At 49.1% G+C, this 20,526-nt stretch overlaps 1 pseudogene; it reads left to right on the top strand.

Annotated features, from left to right (window-relative positions):
- Window positions 1–19,017: 19,017 nt before the first annotated feature.
- LOC114611743 lies at window positions 19,018–20,012 on the top strand (annotated as a pseudogene).
- Window positions 20,013–20,526: the final 514 nt, after the last annotated feature.

The raw sequence follows: 20,526 nt of genomic DNA, 5'->3' as shown, positions 1-20,526 counted from the left end.
CCCCATAAGCCGCCCCCCCCCCCCCGCCACCCTCCGTGTTCTCGTCAACTTTAACTGTTAGTGTTAGTCCTCCAAACCCTGGTTCTCAATGTTCAGATCAACCAATCACAAACTAAAAATATCCGGAAAGAAGGGACGGTGTCCTGAACATATGTGAATTTTGCTGTTGCCTTGATGCTGCAGTAAGAGCCGCTTACAGTGTCAGGATTCCTAAGTGGAATTCTTTAAGTGGGTCAGGTACCCAAGGGACTGTGCACAGGGCCCGAGCACCCGTGGACTTTGCATCCACAGCTGGCCTGAAGCCAGTCTCACACACACACTGAGGGATGACCACACCCATCAGTCATGCCCACCCCATTTCCTCCTCCTGGGTGTCATTCCTGAGATGGGTCTCGTTGTCTCCCAGCAACCCTCTTCTGATGATTCTTCTTGCCTTCAGTCTTGGCTCCTCAGGCCAGCCAGTAGCCAGAGGGACTATCACATCCTCCCCATCTCTGTTCGGAGCCACCTGCAAACCGATGTCTGCAAGTCTAAGTCTCTGGCCACGCTTTCTTCTTTTCTTAGTTGTTTTAACAAGTACTTTGAAGCATAAAAATTGCATGTATCCCTGGAGTGCTGAGTCATATTTCAGTATGTATGTACATTGTGTGACATTTAAATTGTCTTAAATCGATCTGCCTCCTCAATTTTTTCTTTCAACAGTTCCGGTGATCAAACCCAGGGCCATGCAAGTCCACCGTGTTAGATCATAGTCATAGCCCTAAACATCAGTCTTTTTAAATTTGTGTGTGTGAGCGCACGTGCACACACACACACACACACACACACGTACATGCACATGCACATGTATATGCACGTACACATGCACACACACACAGATAAAAGAATAATACTCGGGAGTCAGTTCTCTTCTTCCACCGTGGCATATGGGAATTGAACTCTGGTCCTCAGGCTTGCGTGACAAGCACTGTTACCTACTGAGCCATTCAACTGTGCTCTTGGTCATTGCCCACTGGAGCTGCTTGTTCCTGCCTACCCATAATCCACAACTGAGTGCTCACTGATCAACCTTCCCCCAACCCTCAGCATCTGGTTACCACGGTTCCACCTCCAGCTGTAGGAGGTCAAGCTTTTCTGACTCCACCCGTGAGTGAGATCAGGGACTGTCTCACTGTGTCTGCCACGAATGGCAGGATTTTACAGTTTTCATGACTGAGTAGTATTCCACGGCGCCATGGTTCTCCCATCTGCTCATCAGCAGACAGGCTCTTCGGCTGGCCCTACTTCTTACACTGAGCACTGTGCTATGATCACGTTTCCTCAACAGATTCATACAGTGTGTCACCTTATATGTCCGTCCTGTCTTATTACATCCACATATAGCGCGTACGTAAGTGTACATATGTGCACACTTGACACTTACTTTTGCTGATGATTAACCTTGAGCTCTCCATGGCTCACCGCACCCTAAAGGAGGCTCCTCTGGGGCACCTGTTTTCTCAACAAGCTACACCCCCACCTTCCTTTGTGAGCCACAGAGGGTTGGCTTCAGATCCCCACAGATGCGAAAATCCAAGGATGCAGCAACCGCTCATGCCGTGCGTGTGCTCATGATACTGCCAGTCACCTCCACATCTGCCTCACATCCCACGCAGTGTAAGGCAGTTTAAATGATGTGCTGCTTTGTGCCCCCTATAAAGGCAGCAGTATAAAATGTTAGATCTTATGTGTTAGGAGCGTACTGGCAAGGAAGAGAACTCTGTCCACGCTTCGTTCAGATGCAGTCCTTATAGGCTCAACTCTACCTCCAATGCACTCTCGCTCAATGCATCTCATCTCTGCAGATGGAGAAATTCATGAACTCCAAGAACTGGCAGGAAAGACTGTAACGAAGGATAGGAGACAGTGACAGAGTGGACAGTTCAGGTCTGGCTATTGAGCTTCTGCCCTCAACACCGACACTTGCCACATTTGCGATCAGTGGCCTTTCACAGCAGAGAGGACCCAGATGCTACAGTTTGGATATGACTCACCCCTGCTAAGATTCACAGTGAGGTGTCATCGAGAGGTGGGACCTCTGAGAGGTGATTAGGTCCTAAGGAAGGACTGACTGCTGGACAGTAGGTCCTCTTTACATTCCACCCCAGCCCCAACACGCACCACTCACCCTGCCCTTCTCTGCTACGACCTGAAGCATCACAAAGCCCTCATGACATGTGTTCATCTAACCCTGGGCTTTCCATCATCCAAAGCCATCTGTCTACCAAGATAAAGCTTTTTTTCTTTATAAACCTCTCAGTCCCAGGTTTTCTGTTTTAGCAACAAAAATAGACAAAGACGTCAAGCTAACATAGTACCTGAGGCCTTTCACAATCTGGGCTCCACACAGTCTTCCTTTTATCACACTCTGACTTCAAAACAGACATACGTAGAGTACCCAGCTTGCTCCTGGCTGCTTCTCACCACGACCTGTGCTCAAGCTGTGCCCAAGGCCTGAAACTGGAGGTCCTACATCACAGGACATCCCTCAATCCAGGCAAATGGGGCATTTGACTCCTGAACCTTACAACAGTGCTCTTTCTAGAACGACCCCATCAACCAGATTCACTGAAATGCCAGCAAGTAGGGCCTCTTTTGGGAAGAGTGGGCGCCGGGCTACAGCTGTGACACTGCTGTGTACCAGCGAAGCAGCACAGGGTGCTGTTACCATTCTTGTCACTATACCAGCATGTCTCCATAGGACTCTGGACTAGCTAGTGTGGAACAACATGCTTGACAGATGTCCTCCCCACCAAATTGGCTAACAATTGTAGCTGTAAGTGTCATTACCCGATGCCGAAACAACAGACCAATTAATGCGACTCCATTGGCCAATGCAGTGGAAAGAGAAAATAAACAAAGCCAGTTGTCTGCAAGAGATGACCCAGTTGAGCACTACCTCTGCCTGGTCATTTCACTACACTGGGCAGCAGCAGATCCATTTGTGCAGCCTCGGGGGTCTTCAGGAGACCCAAGAAAATGAGAGGAAGTAGTCAGTTGCTTTATCGGCATGGTCTTCTGTGGCCTCATCCCTCCACTTTGAATGACAAATCAAATGAATGACAGGAGCTGTTCTGCCTGTTATATAACAACTGCCCCGTTAAATGCTTGCTGGGAATCTGTTTCCAAAGCCTTCAACTGTGTTATGTAAGAACCCTGGTCCCTGCCTTTCCGATCAGACTGAGACAAAAATGGCCTTTAAGATCTTGCACAAGTTTTAAACTAGCGACTCTACAAATAAACAATAATTTTTAAAAGAAAGGGGAAAAGGAGTCTATAAACGAAATAAAGATGTGGCAGGGGCCAAGCAAGATGAAAAGAAGACCATTAAGGTTGTGGTCAGCCACCTTCTGACGCCTTCAGAACACTCCAATCCGGAATGATTCCTCACACAGAAGGAAGGGGCCAGAGTCTCAAAAATAACAACCGGTTGCTTACCCACCCTCTGCCCCACCCACTGCCACTGCGGAACTGTTTGGGTTCACTGTAAAAAGTACAAAAGAGCCAGCGGAAGAAGGACTCCGCAGGAAGGAAGAATTGCCAGTTCTCTCCCTAGCCAACGTGCCTCACCCAGCTGGCGGGGGAAGAGCTAGGACTAGGAGATAGGAAGCCATACCCTGCGTTCACCGAGCACTCAGCTCCTGTCAGCTTCTTCTTAGAGCAGCCAATCACAGCTGGCGTTGTTGACAAGCCACGCCTGCTACTGAAGCAATCACTATACCTGGTCTTCCGTATCTGCATTCGGCACCTATGGGTCTGACAAGAGCGGACACAAAATCTTCAGGAGAGACTTGTTCCCTTTTCCCTTCTCCTGAAGCACTGAGGTCTAACAGCTATCTAAATAGCATGCACATTATATAAAGTCCAACATTGTTTAATGTACATGGAAGCACACAGGTTATACGCAGATATGCCACTTTATTGGAGAAATGAGCGTCTGTGGGGTTGGGTAAACTCCGGTCCTGGAACCGACTCTCCATGATGCTGAGATATAACTCCATGTGTAATCTCACCTAATCCTCAAAAGCATTCTGAAAGCTGCCATTACGAACCTGATTGAGAACGCAGGTGTGCAGGCATAGAGTGCTCCGTTCCCTGGTCTTACGGTGATAGAAATGGGATTTGAAATCTGATTCCAGAGGCCAGATGAGGGTCTTTGTTCTGAGTTCCCATTCTCAACCCCAGACTCTCAAGCCATTCTTGAGCCATTTTCTGCCTGTCACGAGCTGTTGAATACTCTTCTGGAACCTTTAACTAAGATTAAACTATGGCTGAACATCTAGGAAAGGCCAGCAGGAGTGGCCAGCAGAGGTGGAAGGCTTTGGTTAGAAGAGAGAAGATGCTTGCAAACACAGAATCAAATCTTGAGGTTTATAGGAGCCAAGCACAGGGTTAGAAAGGGTTTAGTAACATTAAGATTCAAAATTCTAGGGTAAAGGTGCTTACCACCAAGACTGATAACCCGAACTCAAGACCCTCAGCTCTCCGTGGTGGAGAGAAGTCCTGAGAGCTGTACTCTGATCTCCATCCATGTGTGGGTCATGGCACACACCCAGATGCATACTCACAGAGACAAATAAATATATGTCATTTAAATTTTGGAGGGAAAAAAGAAATTTACCTCTCTTTTAAAAAATCAAAATGAAACCAAGCAGTGGTGCAAGATACCTTTAATCCCAGCACTTGGGAGGCAGAGGCAGATAGATCTCTATGAATTCAAGACTAGCCTGGTCTACTAAGGGAGTTCCAAGACAGCTAAGGCTACACAGACAAACTTTGTCTCGAAGAACCAAAACAACAACTACAACAATAACAATCAAAATGTTTCTAACAAATTAAACTGGCTTAAGACAGCCCAAATGTCTGTCATAGGAAACAGACGGAGGAGGGGGTGCACTTCACATTTTATTCATCAGAACTTTTAGTGAAGTCTGAAGGACTTGGACTCTTTGGTCTTCTCATCCCTGGTCCACAGTGCCAACTCCATCCTGAGAAGGTGCTTCTGGGAGATGCAGGACGGCTATGAGTTGCCATCATGGTGAGCACACGTTTCAACATGTTCCTGTGAAGAGAAGCCCACTCCCTGGGGTGCTCCAAAGCACTAGGAAGCTTCCTTTCTCAGAAGGCCTGCCCCATCTCCATTGTGCTGCTGCCATCCCAGCTCCATAACAGAGCAGTTAGGGTCCTGTATTCCCATCCCACGTCTGCATCTTGTAGAGGTCACTGTGGCGTTGACCTTGGCTCTGGGTACACCGGAACAGCCTTCTAAGCAGCAGCCATTATCAAAGGAACTGTGAAATCACTCAAAAGTATTGTTTGTGGATCCTCGTGAGACACTCATGGATTCCCTAAAGCCAAGCAAGCACCAAGGAGCCCAAAGCCCTGCGCTGGGTGGGTGGTGATAGACGTGTGTCGGAAGGAAAACACCTTTGTACTGCAAAGCCAGAAAACCCTGGGAAATCTGGGTTCCATTTGTTTTCCTGAGTCCGATGAAGCCACTTGGTTTTCTACCTGACCCAGGGGCTTCTCCTGGACACATGTGCCCCCTTTGCCCCTCTGGTTCCTTGCAATGGGTAAGAACATCCCCCTCCCCAGCCCTGTGGCACAACATATTCCAGATGGTCAATTATCTGTCTCCCAGTTGGGAGAGGCTCAGACATCAATCAACTCAATTTACTCATTAGCTGGCACTGGAAGAAAGGATATTGGCTTAAGTAACCCAGTTTCCAGTCTGGCTCCAACTATTACAAGAACCCCATTTCTTTTTCTTCTTCACCCTTACTCTTCTATGGGCCTCCACCCAGATAGTGTCTGTTGGAGAAACGCAAAGGCCAGAAAATAGCCATCCCCACATGGCTTGAGGCATCTGTTATTTTTCTGTTGTGATATGACACCACGAGCAAAGGCAACTTAACAGAGAACTTCTGGGTAACTGCTTTACTTGAGACTAGTGGAGTGTCATTGGTCACTGCAGGAAGACAGCACTGCTGTGGCCCAGTCCTTTACCAACCCTGTGGGATGGTAGCCAGACAGGGAACGTACTAGTGGGTGTGTCACTGTAGACTTTTGAGAAGTTTGGAACCACAGAGCAGGATGGTTGCCGTGGAGATGATCATTGGAGCTTTTGAGAAAAGCTTTGAAAGGCTGATAGTGACAGTCACTCACCCTTAGCAGTAAAATCAGACTCTCATAGAAAACATCCTAAGTTGAGGCCAGGTCCCAGAGCTTCCCTCGGTGAGCTAAAACTCACTATTAGGCAGAATTGTTAAGACAAGGGCTGGACCACTGAGAACTAGTACCTTGAGTCCTGGGCTGAAAACATCTAGATTCAACAGCTGAAGTCACCTGAACTCCAAGGCCTGCAGAAGTGGCCTTCACCTCCCTGTTGGAGGTTTCAGTTCTTCCCATGCCTGGATATGATACGCAGGCTCTTCCACACAGGACAACACAGCACCTGAGACCATGTCCTCATGATTTCTTAGCCACTCATAATACAGGCAGAGAAGAGCCAGGCCTGCTAAGGGTAGAAAGAGGCTACACCATGACGGATCTGAAGGCCTTGGGCAATGAGTGCTGTGAACAGAAAGAACCATGTTCTGGATAAAGTTGGCCAATGTGTGTCTTAGTTAGGGCTTTATTGCTGCCGCTGTGTCACATCATGACCATGGCATCTTATAAAAGAAAACATTTCATTGGGTCTGGCTTATAGTTCAGAGGTTCAGTTCATTATCATCATGGCAGGAAGCATGACAGCATGCAGGCAGACATGGTGGTAGAGTGGTAGATGAGTGTTCCACATTTGGATCCATAGATTAGCAGGAAGAGACCGTGAACCACTAGGCATGGCTTGAGCTTCGGAGATCTCCAAGTTCATCCCCCAGAGACACACTTCTTCCCACAAAGGCCCCGTGTCCAATAATGCCACTCTTTGAGTCATTAGGGCCACTTTCATTCAGGCCACCCAACGTGGCAGCACTCTCTTATGATACTGAATTTAACAGCCTGACAAGGACCCCAGGGAGAGGGCACGCAGTACACGGCCTGCCGGCTTTGGGTGGCTGTCATTAAGTGATGGGGACTGCCAAGCACTCCAGCTGTTCACGGAGGAACACAGAGCATGCTCCACTTAACAATGCTGCAAACAATGCCCCTGAGAGGAACAGAGGCACCAGTGATGAGCAGGTCAAGACTATTGGAGATCACAAATGTGTCCTGGGACAACAACGGGATCGTAAAATAATAGAGATGGGGACAGGAGAGACGCTTAAGTATTAAGAACACTCGCTCCTCTTCCAGAAGATCTGAGTTTGAATCCCAGGATCCCCATCAGGTGGCTCACAACCACCTGTCACTCCAGGTCTAGGGGATCCAACATGTATGGTACCGAGTCTGGCCAACAGAGAGATGATGATGATGGTGGTGGTGGTGATGATGGTGATGATGATAATGTAGAGTGGTGTTCCTCATGGCAAAACAAGGATGCCCCAAAGGAATGTGATTTTCCAAAGTATACAACTGGGAGAACATGAAGATAGCTACCTCAATAGGAAGCTCTATATGCCTTTGTTAGGCATCAAAAACTATCCACAGAAGAAGAGTCCTGTAACAGTCCCTGTGACGGTTCCTGTGACAGTCAATTCTGATTATCGACTTGATGGAATTTAGAACCACCTAGCTGATAAATCTTTGCGGTTCCTGAGGTGCCGTTTCCAAAGAGGCTTACCTGAGAAGGAAGGCCCACTTTGAACATGAGCGACACTGTTCCATGAGCTGGGGTCTGGCCTGAATCAAAAGGAGAAAGCAGGCACCCAGCCTTCATCTCTCTCCGCTTCCTGACTGCAGATGTCATGTGACCAGCTGCCTCCCACTCCTGCCAGCATGCCTTCCTCTCCATGGTCCACTGCACCCTCAAACTTTGAGCCAAACTAAACCCTTACTTGCTTAAGTTGTCTTTGTCAGTGCCTAGTAGAAAGGGCCAAATAAATTCTCACCTATCCCTTGGGCAAGATGTTAAAATGTTACACTACTGAGAAAGATAACTAATGCAGTCCCCATGAGGGAGATGTCCCCGGGGACATCACAAGGTGTCAACAAAGTATCAGTCCTTTCGACCGTCTACCAAATGGATCCAGAGCCAGGTACAATGCTGTGTTTCTCAAAGACTGCTAGATGTCACCCTGTGCTATAGGGCCAACAGTCCCAGAGCAGAGGAGAGGCAGAGGGAGCCAGGAGGAAGCAGAGGTTCTAGGAGACACTCCTGGTTCTCAAATACATACATGGAATGCACACTTGTGGCATTTAGAATCTCTCAGGGGTCCCCGGCAGATGACCCTGCCTTTAAAAATGCATCCATTCCCTAGGCCAAGATGCTAAAGTAGTATCATGTACCAGATTAGCAGAGATGCTGAGGAGGCTATCGGAGGAGGAGGCTCCCACCCTCTAGACAGACTGCAACGGAGAACTGGAGTTCACTCCTCCTCACTGAACAGACACAGCAAGATCCTTACATAACTGATTCTAATGGCATAGACTCACACACCAAAGCACAGGGCCTGCATCGCCATCGGCCATCACCCCCAGGAGTACTGCCTGCAAGTGGCTTGGAGCTGGGTCCCTTCCTCAAAGCTCTGACTTATCTGATGGCCCCTGCCACTGAGTCATTGTAGATATGCAACCCCCCCCCCCGACTCCTTCCTCAATCCAGGACAACTCTACATGGCCATTCTGATTCGTGGCTCTGGGAAGGACTATACGAGGTCTCTGTTGCAGTTTGCGGGGTAACCTATCCCCTTGCTCTAACTTCCTTCCAGAACACCCCTCCATGCATCTTCCTTCATCTTTGAATCTGTTTCCTAAGTGGGCCAGCTTGGGCAAGCCAGCCTCTCAACTCAAAACTCACATTCATCTGGAGGAAAGATGACCAATCCCTCCCAGAGATGTCCTGTGGGGGTACATGCCTGTGCCCTCAGCAAAAGCCCCAGGAATAGGCAGATGCAGTCACATGAGTTCACTCATAACACCAGCCCTTGGGTCCTTCTGCTTCCTTTGAAACCCCTGCCAGACAAAAGCTGAGTTGTGTTCTCACTAGAGTCTGTCCAGGGAACACAGTAAATGCTCAATAAAACTCCAGACTCTCTGGAAAGAAAGGCTCATGTGATCATCAAGAGGGTATGCAGTCAGCCCGGGGTTTCCTGACTCCTTACAGAAACTTGGATGTACCTTGATCCTCACAGACTGGTTAGTCCCAGAGGGCTCATCACCTGCCCTGGCTTCTCACTCGGCGACCACTGAAACAACACACACCAAACACTCCGCACCAGCGCCCAGTGAGCAGGGATAGCTAGGGTGGCTCTGACTGGTGCCCCCAGTTCCCTGTCATCCAGCAGGCTCACTGGCATCATCCAGTCTTCCAGGCTTCAGTGAGGACAGTGAAAGCATCTGTGGCTGCCCTAGGCGAGCTTCTGAAACAAATAAATGTGGCTCAACAAATCCAGGATGGACTCCCACCAGCAATTTGGGGCCCTCCCCCAACCTTATCCAAAGTAAGCCAGCCATTCTTCCAGAACAATACTGCCCAGAGCAAGGGTCCATGACAGTGCCAGCACAGGTGGTTGAGTTTCTATCCTAACCCAGCCTCTGGGTGGCCTCGAGCCACTATCAGAGCCCCTCGGACCATCAGTTTCCACAAAGGCAAAATGGAGTGCCTACCAGCCCCTCAGTAGGACAAAAAAGAAGCATCTGGCACACAGAGGCAGATTGTGAACTTCCTTACCACAGTGGGATTAGCTTCCACAGAACTGCAGTGTGTCAGAGCTGGCGGGAGCCAGCAAATATCTTGTCCAACTTTCAGTTGAGTATTCAAGACTTTCAGCCCCTGGGGCTTTCGTCTTATGGCTGACCTCATCCAAAATGGATCTCAACAAAGGGAGAGTCAAAATTTTTACTCAAAAGAAAAACACTGGAAGGTGTATTCTCCAACCCTGGACCTGCAAGTCTTCTGTAACCACTGGGTTGGTGTGATATTTATCATGACGGGAGAGAGAAGGATGGGGGTGGAGGCTGATCCGAAGGACTCACTTGGATTCAGTGACCTCCCTCACACATCCCCGGAGTCTAGCCCAGGGCTATAACTCAGAGACTGCATCAGCAAGATGGCCTGAAATGTTTCCAGAGAGCGAGCCCGGTGGAGGCATGGCTTTCTAAATCGCTCAGGCACAGTTTGTTCCCAAGTAACACAAAACTAATGAATTAAGAGAACTCAAGGGCTCCTGCAGCGCAGAAGCAGAGAGGCTTCTGGGAAGGTTTGAGCAAAGCTTAGTCCGTGGCTCAGTCGAGTCTCCAAGTGCCTCTCTTTCTAGGCCTCGACTCTGTCTCCTGTGCACGCCTGCCTCTCCTCTTGGCCACAAAATGGCTGCCAGTAGCAACAGCTACGTCCTAGTCCAGTAGAGAAATAGCTCCTCCAAGCGAACTCCTGAGAAAGAACAACCAGCAGAAAGCTTCCCTCTCAGAAGTTCCCAGCAAACAGGACTCTGCCCGGTGACTGAGGCCAGAACATTAAGCAGGAAGCACCAACTCAGACCAGCAAATCTGGAGAAGGACGAGGGGCAGCTTTCTCCTTGAAACACAAGGGTTATGTGACAGATGCAGATCCCACCACCCAAAGCTATGCTGTAGCCCCGCAGGTCGCCACTGCTGCTGAGGCACCCCAAGTGAGTCCATCACATCCTATTCTGCACTCTCATGAAGGCAGTGGAAGGAGCCTGGCTCGACCTTTGCACAGATGCAGCTTCCTGATTCAGTGGGAGAAGCTCAGGGCCTCTGGTTTCCCAAAACCCACTGTTTTCTGTATTGTTTCGTGGAGCAGTATCAGGCACCTTTGTAACTTCAATAGAAAAGGGCTGCCTGGAGACAGAGGAAGCCAAACAGCCCATACTGGGTCTCCTTCTTTCTTGAGGCTCACACGCTAGTCTGTGGCCCCTCCTTAGGCCATGTCCCCTGCATCTCCTCATTGCTCACAGCACATTAAGTCTGTTCTGTGTCCATCCACAAAGCCAAATCCCTCCCGCCTCTGCCTCCAAAGTCTGCTTCCTGCTCGAGAGTGACCTCAGGCCCCAGACCACCTCACTAGTTTTTGCTTCCCTTGTGGCCCTGGGATGAGTCTAGGCCATCCACACCACTGTGGGCCACCAGAGGCTCTCAGCTGTGCCCCTGAGCTCACCTTAAACTCATCTATCCACCTGAGTGACCCTGAGGGGTCGCTTTATCTCTCCCTACATGCTTTAACTCTGTTAAAATGCAAGGGCAGACCACAATTCAGACCTCAACACGCTGCCTGCTGGGCCACTGGGCCTTTCTTTTCTCTTTCTTTTCTCTTTCTTTTCTCTTTTTTCCAGTCTCATTTATGACCAATAATGGATGGAGCTGCTGTCTCCCGCTCAGTGTAAAGTGGGCAGTGGCAAACACTGTGGAAGGCGAATTGGCCATCCCTGAAGACAACCCTGGGCTGAGTGGGCCAGCAGTGGCCCCAAGCTACCGTCCCCCAGCACTGTAACTGTCTAGTTTCTGCAAGCATACTTCTCAGGGCTAAATCCCCTCCATAAACCTGCACCTATTTTGCCAGCCCAGCAGACAGAGGAAGTGCACACTCTGTACTGGATTTCTCTCTACTGTTCCTCCAGGCTTCTGCCTGTGCACACCCAACTGCTAGGCTCACCCTTGATGTGAGCTCACAGGGAGCAGAAAGCCGTAAGGAGAAAAGGCTCCCTCCACGTACTCCATTGTCCCAAACCTGTTGGTAGCCACCAGTGAAGCCCGCAGCATGCCAAAGGTTGTACTGGGGTAGACAAGAGCTATGTACTGATGTCACCATCTGTGATTGCTAATAATGACTGTCAACTTGACAGGATCCAGAGTCTAGGCACATCTGTGAATGACTGTCTACATTAGGTTGTTTGAGGAGGGGGACCCAACCTAAATATGGGCTGGGGTCACAGACCGCATGAGAAGAAGAGTTGAGCATGGGTGTTCACTGTTCTCTGCTTCCTGACTGGACACAATGAGATAAGTAGCCTCAGGCTTGGGCCACCACACCTTCCCCACCATAACGGACTGTGTCCCCTCAGACCGTGAGCCCTTCCCTCCTTCCTTAAGCTGCTTTGGTGTTTGCCAACTCGGCTTGCATGGTACAGGACTGACTGGGCCCATTCGCTCACGCCAGCGCCACGCTCGCTATAAGCGAAGCTGCAGAGTCAAGACAGGAGTTAAGTCAAGGAGCTGCTGGGAAAACGGAGGCCTAGGAACTTTGCCAGGTCCTTGCTTTTCGTTTTATGTTTTGAGACAGGATCTTGCTATGTTGCTGAGGCTGGCCTCACGCTTACAATTCTCCTGCCTCGCCTTCCCTAGTTCTGGAATTACAGGTATTTGCCACTATGCCTGGTCTAAAGACAACATCAAAACAAGAATGCCTGTCTCTAGCCTAAATCTGAATTTTACAATTAGAAACGGGGATGCAGGCAGTCAGGGAGGGATATCCACAAGAAACAACCAAGCTTCAAGAAGGGCTCAGAATCCCTTCCACCTCCATATTGTATTAGTCACTCTTGCAAAGATGTGACCAAAATGTCTGAGAACATGGAGTAAGGTTCCTCAGCTCCGTTTCAGAGGAGTCCCATGACCCCGTGGAGTCACGTGCTCGGGAGAGTGTCATGTCTGGTGGCAGAGCTGACTCTGTCTGATGAGTGGAAGTGCAGTGTGAGACAGGAGCTGTCAGGTCCAGGCCTTAGCCAGGAACCTACCTCCGCTTGCTGGAACTTGCCTCCTAGAGCTTCCAACTACCTTCCAAACTAGCTCCCCCAGCTGGAGGCCAAGCACTCACTACATGAGCCTGTGAACATGTTTTATATCAAATACTACCAGGTAAAGAAAGGAAGGGTAAGACAGACAAGACCTTCCAGCCTCCAGCAGGCTTAGTCAGGAATGCTGGACCTCAGCGGACCTAATCCGTGAGACAGCAAAGAACATCCTAGGCCCATGAGATGGCCATGCAGAATGTGAGAGGTGATGGATCATCAAGGACACAGATAGTCCTGTGTGGTTCCATCGAAGTTGGAAGAACAGACAAGGCAGCGGAGGTATCTGGGGCCAATGGGCAGTCCATCCTTGTCACAGCTGTGGGAGGATGCTGTACTTACTATCCTTGATTTGGATATAACCACGTCATCACTTTGACCCATGGGAGTCCTGAGGGGAGGAAGGAATGTGCTTCAAATGCCTCTGGCCTCCTGCCTGCTCTTTGCAGTCATAGATCCTGGAGGGGCTGGAGTCGGGTGAGGCAGGCCCAAGACTCCATGCTCAGTCGGGTGGGGCAGGCCCAAGACTCCATGCTCAGTCGGGTGGGGCAGGCCTAAGACTCCATGCTCAGTCGGGTGGGGCAGGCCCAAGACTCCATGCTCAGTCGGGTGGGGCAGGCCCAAGACTCCATGCTCAGTGTTCACCTAGCCCTCCTGACCCAGTCAAGATCAGTCCCTTGCTAGCCCAAGGGAACATGCAAGAACAAGAATAAAAAATGTTTACCTCTGCCTGCTGCAGAGACTATGTGGTCATTTGTCAACTGAGTCGGCCTTAGATGCTTAGGTTGGACATTTGGGGAGTACCCTGGAAGCAGAAAGAGATCATTTAACAGTGTAATGAAGACCCACCCTAAATATGAGCAGGACTGTTCCAAGGCATTGTCCTTGCACATAAAGGAGACAGAGCAGAATATTTCACAGAGCGCGAAACAGCCTCCCAGCTCAAGTCTGGGTGAGGAAAGATTCCCTTCCTAGTTGGATTCTGTAACAGTGTTGGGCATGTGGAACATTCTCACAAATTTCTTTTGTGTGCTTCTACTGGTTTCTGTCTTTATCTTCGTGTGTGTGTGTGTGTGTGTGTGTGTGTGTGTGTGTGTGTGTGTGTGCGTGTGTGTAGGTGCTTATGAAGGCCAGAAGAGGGCCAGGAGCTGGAGTAACGGGTACTTGTGAACTGCCTAATCTAGGTGTTGGGATCTGAATCTAGAAGCAAACATTCTTAGGCACTGACCCATCTCTCTAACCTCTTTTCCATCTTAAACCAACAAACCGTTTCTGCTGGGCGTGGTGTCCAGTGCTCAGGAGGTAGAGGCAGGTGGATCTCTGTGAGTTCCAGGCCAGCTACACAGAGAGACCCTGTCTCAATACCCTCCACCAAAAGGAAGAAGAAGGAGGAGGGGAAGGGGAAGGAAGGAGGGAAGGAGAGTGGAGGAGGAGGAGGAGGAAGAGAGAGAAGGAGGAAGAGGAAAATGAGAGGGGGGCAGACCTTTCGGTTATAACGGCTTAATGGAGAACTTGTCTCTGATTCCAACACTCAGTTCAGAACCTCTGCAAGCCTAATTTGAGACGCTAGTAGATGTCACACAGTAGGCCTTGTCTCTTCTCTTCCAAACAGGTGACCCAGATGATTGGGATGATATTTGCTTTCTCTTGGGTCCGCAGCATGCCAGGACAGTGCTGGGCACAAAAGAAGTGCTGGCAAATATATGAAGGGGAGACAAACAGTTCACAGCTCTTAGGAAGTGGGCCTGTGACCCCATACCTCAAGTGCTTGTTTGTCCAGCTGCTAATAGGCACCTAATTGTGCATGCATCACACACACACACACACACACACACACACACACACACACACACACACAGTGTCTGTTCTTTCTTCTCCCACTTAAAATTCCGAACATCTTTCCCACTGTGCGCTACTCAGCCTCCACCACAGTAACTCGTCCTTCTGCTTCAGTAATACCTGGGCTGGGGAAAGAGTGACATCATGGAACCCCATGAATCAAGACATCTACAGTAGGAAAATCACGGGTGCCTGTCCCACACTGGCTGGCCTGGCCGTGCTGAGCCAGCAGCCCATCTCTGAGAGCCAGCTGACACAGTGGCTTGTTGATGCTGAGTATTTATACAGAATTTCCCACATCAATCTTGGTCTAAAATGGGAGATGATGTCATTGAGCGGTTAAACAAATGTAGCCTGTAGAAAAGCCTGCTTGGGAGTAGGGGAGTGCTTGTTTATCCTGTACAGGTTGTAAGGTGAGTGCTGGTCTGTCCAACAAAGACTGGGAGCTGGGAAAGTAGTTGCTGCCTCCCCTGACCACAGGGGCCAGTCCCTTTCTCGAAGTTGCTCTCAATTTAAAAAAAAAAAATCCCCTGGGAGGGTTAAGGAGGCACATTAAGATTCACGTCCCTAGTTTAATTCCTGGAATCTCATCTAGAAAGGGGAAGGGACATCTTCTCGATAGTCCAGCTGGAGATTGCCAGGCCATTAAAATGATTACTAGGGCTTTTTCTCTTTCTTGCCTTCCTCATGAATTCGATCTAAAAGACACCAGGCTAGCGGTAAAGGCACTCCTGCAGAAGGTGGAACTTGGAGAGGCTAAGCTGAGCATGGGGGAGCTGGTACACTGCACTGGCCATGGCAGGGCTAGCCTTGGTGTTGAATAGGTGTGTTAAAGACTAACGGTGTCCAAGCAGAAGAGGGAACCAGTACAGGTGTCTCACCCAGGCAGGTGGTGGTGGTGGTGGTGGTGGTGGTGGTGGTGATGGTGGCTGCCCAGAAGTCAGGGCCTGAGTGGGTGAGGGCTAGTCATATACAGCTATGATCCCTGTGATGGGCCAGAACAGGGTGCTGGAACAGGTGGGTTCCCCTAGGAGAAAGCTCCCAACATGGCTGCTCTGAGCATCTGTGTGACGAGAAAGAAGATAAGGTTTCTGCAAGGAACAGTAAGCAATTAGTGAATGTGTTCTGGGTTCTCATTGCCAAGAAGTGCTGCCACGGATACAGAAAAACAGGGAGTAGGTGTCTTAGGATTTGTATTGTTGTGAAGAGACATCATGACCATGGCATCTATTGTAAAGGAAAACATGATGCTGGAGAGGTAGCTGAGAATTCTACATCTGGAACCATAGGCAGCAGGAAAAAAGAGTAACACTGGACCTGGCTTGAGCATCTGAGACCTCAAAGCACAGACACACACACACCCAATCCCAGTGTCGCGCTTCCTCCAACAAGGTCACACCTCCTAATGATGCCCTTTCTATGAGCCTATGGAGGCCATTTTCATTCAATCTCAATGATAATGAATTGTTTTTGTGTGTTAGACTGGAGGCATAGAGAAAGAGGGGTGGATAGATGATAGAGGGGTTGGTGGATAGACAATTGATAGGTAGGTGAACAGATAATTGGTGAGAGAAAGAGAAGATAAATTATAAGCATAGATAGATAGATAGATGATGGATGGATGGATACATAGATAGATGGATAGATAGTTGGATAGATAGGTTGACAAAAGTAGGCATGGATATGTGAGTGAGTGTGTGTATCTGTGTGTGTATGTGCAAACATGCACATGTGTGAACATACATTTTCCAGATCTGACAGCTTGGACTATCTAGGAGCAGCAGTGGCCCAGGAGAGTGAGCACCACAGAGAGACTCCCCTGGTGTCCTACTCTCCCCTGGAAGAAGCGGCCTCACCAGCACTGATTATGATGGGCTTTTCTCAGCCTACAAACTTCCAAGTTTGAGATCCTCAGCAAGTCTCTAAGGTGCCACCCTTTACTAATTCTTGCAGACCAGCTGCCCCCTGTTAGAAAGGACCTCTCTTACAGGACTCTATGCAAAATGGCAGCAAGTAGCTAAAGTGGAGCAAGCACTAGGACATTTTCCAATGATTTCCTTGGACCAGGGAGCTAGTTATAAGGAGGTACATCAGCATCCGCACTGCCAATAATGGAATACCAACACACAGATAAGTTGAATGAGTTGACTCCAGCCCCCAAACCCTCTAAAGGGCCAGTGGCTAAAGAGCCAATCAGGACACAGGGACAACGAGCTTCAAAGGGAGGCATTTAGGGGCTGGAGACAGTTCAGATTGAGCACTTTCTGCTCTTGCATAGGACCTGAGTTCAAATCCCAGCACCCCTACCAGATGACTTACAACTGCCTGTAACTCTAGCAGTAGAAGATTTGACATCCTCTTCTTGCCTCTGTGGACACACATGGTGTACACACACACACACACACATACACACACACACACACACGTGAGTGTGTAATGTTGAAGGTTATGTAAATACCAGGATGTAACTCTGCGCTTCACTTTCTGCTCAACGGTCGGCTTTGTGCAGACTTCTATTCTGTGCCTGGCCCTTTTTCTCCTTGCCCACTACACACTGTTGCTGTTCCGTGTTACAAATGCTCCACAACCTGCCTAGCCAGTTTTAAACTGATGGACATTTTGATTGTGCCCAGTGTTATTATTTACAACACCGCACTGGAAACTCTTGTACACCACTCTGTGCACGTGTCCAACAATTTCTCCAGGGTAGACACTCAACGGAGCAGTTTCTGGGTCATAGGCTATGCACATTTTTATGCCCTTTAAAAATATTTAATAGATCCTGCCAAACTTCTCTCCAAAGTGGCTATACAAATTTATAGTCTCTCTGTAGAGCGAGGGAATTCCCCACTCGCTCACCAACTTGAAGTGTGGTTTCCAATCTGCAGGATTGTGTTCATTTGTATTTTCTAATAAGTTGGGAGTTCAGCTTCGTGTTTCTGCCTCCTCGCTGAGCCTTTTGGGGCAGCAGCTCAGAAGGCTAAGCATCGAATGGTGTCATGTGGCAGGACCGTCTGTACAATGAGGGACTCCGGAGTTGACTCGGAGTCTCTGTTGCAGTGATTGAATAGAGTTTGTGAAAGGGGCTGGCCAAGGCTCGACAAATCCAAGCCACCCCGTAGATGCCAGGAACAGCCTGTCATTGATTAGCATTATTGTTAGCATTTCAATGTTTCTGTTATGAGACAGGAAGCTGTTACCACAGTTTCCCATAACCCCTTGTGTCATCTCTCCCCTTGAGGGGGGACTGGACCTTGCACTTGTCTCCAGTGAATGGAACACAAGAAAAGTGGTAGTGTTCGCCTCTACTCTTAGCTTGGAAGGCCTGGGGCTCTCATCTCATTGCCTTCTCCCTTTGCACACTTCAGGAAATGACCTGCAGTGCTGAAAGTTCTCATGTGACAGGCACTGGGAAGAGCCACCTGCTGTCAGCCAGAGGATCTGAGTCCTGCCAATAATTGTATGAACTTGGACATAGATCCTTTGCCAGACTTCTGATGAGGACAGAAACTACGAGAAACGCACACGCAACGTTACTTCTTCTGAGACTTTATGATCTTGAAATCTTTGTCTCTTTGAGTCTCCTGTGTATAAGGTTATGTCCTCTGCAAACAGAAGCAACTGGACATCTGCCTTTCAAGTCTTATGCCTGCTGCTTTTTCCAGCCATACCACTCTGGCTGAGACTTCTAATGCTGCATTAAATAAACGCAGGAGGATGGTCACCCTCATCACGCCCAGAATCAGAGACCGCTTTCAGACACGCCCTGCTCAGAGCGCAATCAGCTATGATTCTTATTTGTAACCTTTAACGTATGTGTTTTTCTACACTTAATTTGTTGAGTCTTTGTCGTAAAAGATTGGATGTTCTCAACTTTTCTGATCCCCTGAGGTATCCCATGACTTTGGCCATGGTGTGGTAAGTTAGGCTCATTGATCTGCATGTGTTGAATACTGTTGCACTCTGGGAATGAAAGCAACTTGATATATGCAGTAAAAAAATTTTATATGTACATCCTTTTGAAAACAGATAAAATGTTCAAAATCAGGGTGCTGTAACAGCAATTGGCAGGGGCAATTCTGCTGAGCACATGTGGAAGGAGGGAGCTGGGCTTATCTGCCGGAGATTAAAATAAGAGCAGAGGCCGTTGGTTCCTCTACTCTTCCCTATTCTAGAAACAGCAGGATGGTGGCGGTTGAGGTGGATGACTTGCCATATTGGGTACCTGGACACCAGGGCTGCCATCAACTCTGATAATGTGCATGTTGCTGCCACCACCAGCTCCTTCATTGACCTCAACTCCAGGGTCTACATGTTCCAATATGACTCTACTGACAGCAAATTCCACGGTTTAGTCATGCCTGGGGATGGGAAACTTGTCACCAGCAGGAAGGCCTCTCTGTCTTCTGGGAACAAGAGCCTGCCAACACCAAATGGAGTAACGGTATCTTGTGGAGTCTACTGGTGTCTTCACCACCATGGAGAAGGCCGGGATCCACTTGAAGGGTGGAGCCAAAACAGTCGCCATCCCTGTCCCTTCTGCTGATGCTTCCATGTTTGTGATGGGTGTGAAGAAGGAGAAGCATGACAGCTCGCTCGAGATCGTCAGCCATGCATCCTGCCCCACCAACTGCTTAGCACCTAGCCAAGGTCATCCATGACAACATTGGCATTTTGGAACCATCACTGCCACCAGAAGACTGTGGACAGCCCCTCTGTGAAGCTGTGGTGCAATGGCCAAAGGCTTCCCAGTGCATCGCCCCCACATCCATTGGAGCTGACAAGGCTGCAAGGTCATCTCAGAGCTGAACAGGAAGCTCCCAGCATGACCTTCATGTTTCTACCCGCAATGTGTTCACCAGGGCTCTGACAAGCCGCCTGGAGAAATCGGCCAACGGTGATGACGTCAGGTGGTGAAGCAGGCATTGGAAGACCCATTAAAAAGGCATCCTGGTTATATGAGGGCCAGGTTATCTCCTGCTACTTTAACAGGGACAGCCACTCTTCCACCTTTGATGTGGGCCTGGCATTACTCCAAATGACAACTTTATTAAGCTCATTTCTTGGTATGACAACAAATATAGCTACAGCAATGGGAAGGTGGGCCTCCAAGGAGAAGAAGTCCTGGACCACCCACCCCAGCAAGGACATGAGAGCCAGAGAGAGGCCCTAGGCTGTCCCTATCCCAACTCAGCCCCCAACATCTCCCAGAAGAAGAGGAGCTTAGGGAGCCCCACTGTCTTGCATACCATCAATAAAGTTCACCACACCCAAAGAAATACATAAGAGCTGGGCAGGGCAGGACCCACTTGGGAATGAGCAGGGTGAGAGGGGATGCTGTAAAAATTGCAGTAAGGGCGCATGCTCTCCTGGGACAGGGTAGGGAGAGAGGAAAGGAGGAGGCTGCCTCAGAGTGCTACCTGGAAACATCAGTCTTGGGGTTCCTTTCACTGTCTCCACCAATCTTTCAGTCAGCTTCTACTGGGCAGAGGGCTGGGAGGTGACAGGGTGCTAGCTTTTGGTGACCTTATCTGGGCCTCCTTTACTACTTTCCAAGATAAATACTCCATCTGAACCCCCACAGCCTGCACCTGTTTCCTTTGACTTAAAGGTCCCCCTAAATGTTTCCAATTAGTAGATATCCCTCTAATGCAGATCTGAAGACAATTTTTATAGCTAAAATATTAATTTCCTCTTTGCAGCCTCCCCCACACAAAGGGGTGGGAGAGAGGAGGCGTCCCAGCTCCCCTCCCTCATTAAAAGTTTTCACTGTGAAACCCAGGCTGTTTCTCTGTGGACG

This window comes from Grammomys surdaster, unplaced genomic scaffold, assembly GCF_004785775.1.
Source record: "Grammomys surdaster isolate TR1022 unplaced genomic scaffold, NIH_TR_1.0 126121, whole genome shotgun sequence".
NCBI classification, from domain to species: Eukaryota; Metazoa; Chordata; class Mammalia; order Rodentia; family Muridae; genus Grammomys; species Grammomys surdaster.
The sequence above is the reverse complement of the archived record's forward strand: the minus strand, read 5'-3'. Positions and strand labels throughout refer to the sequence as shown.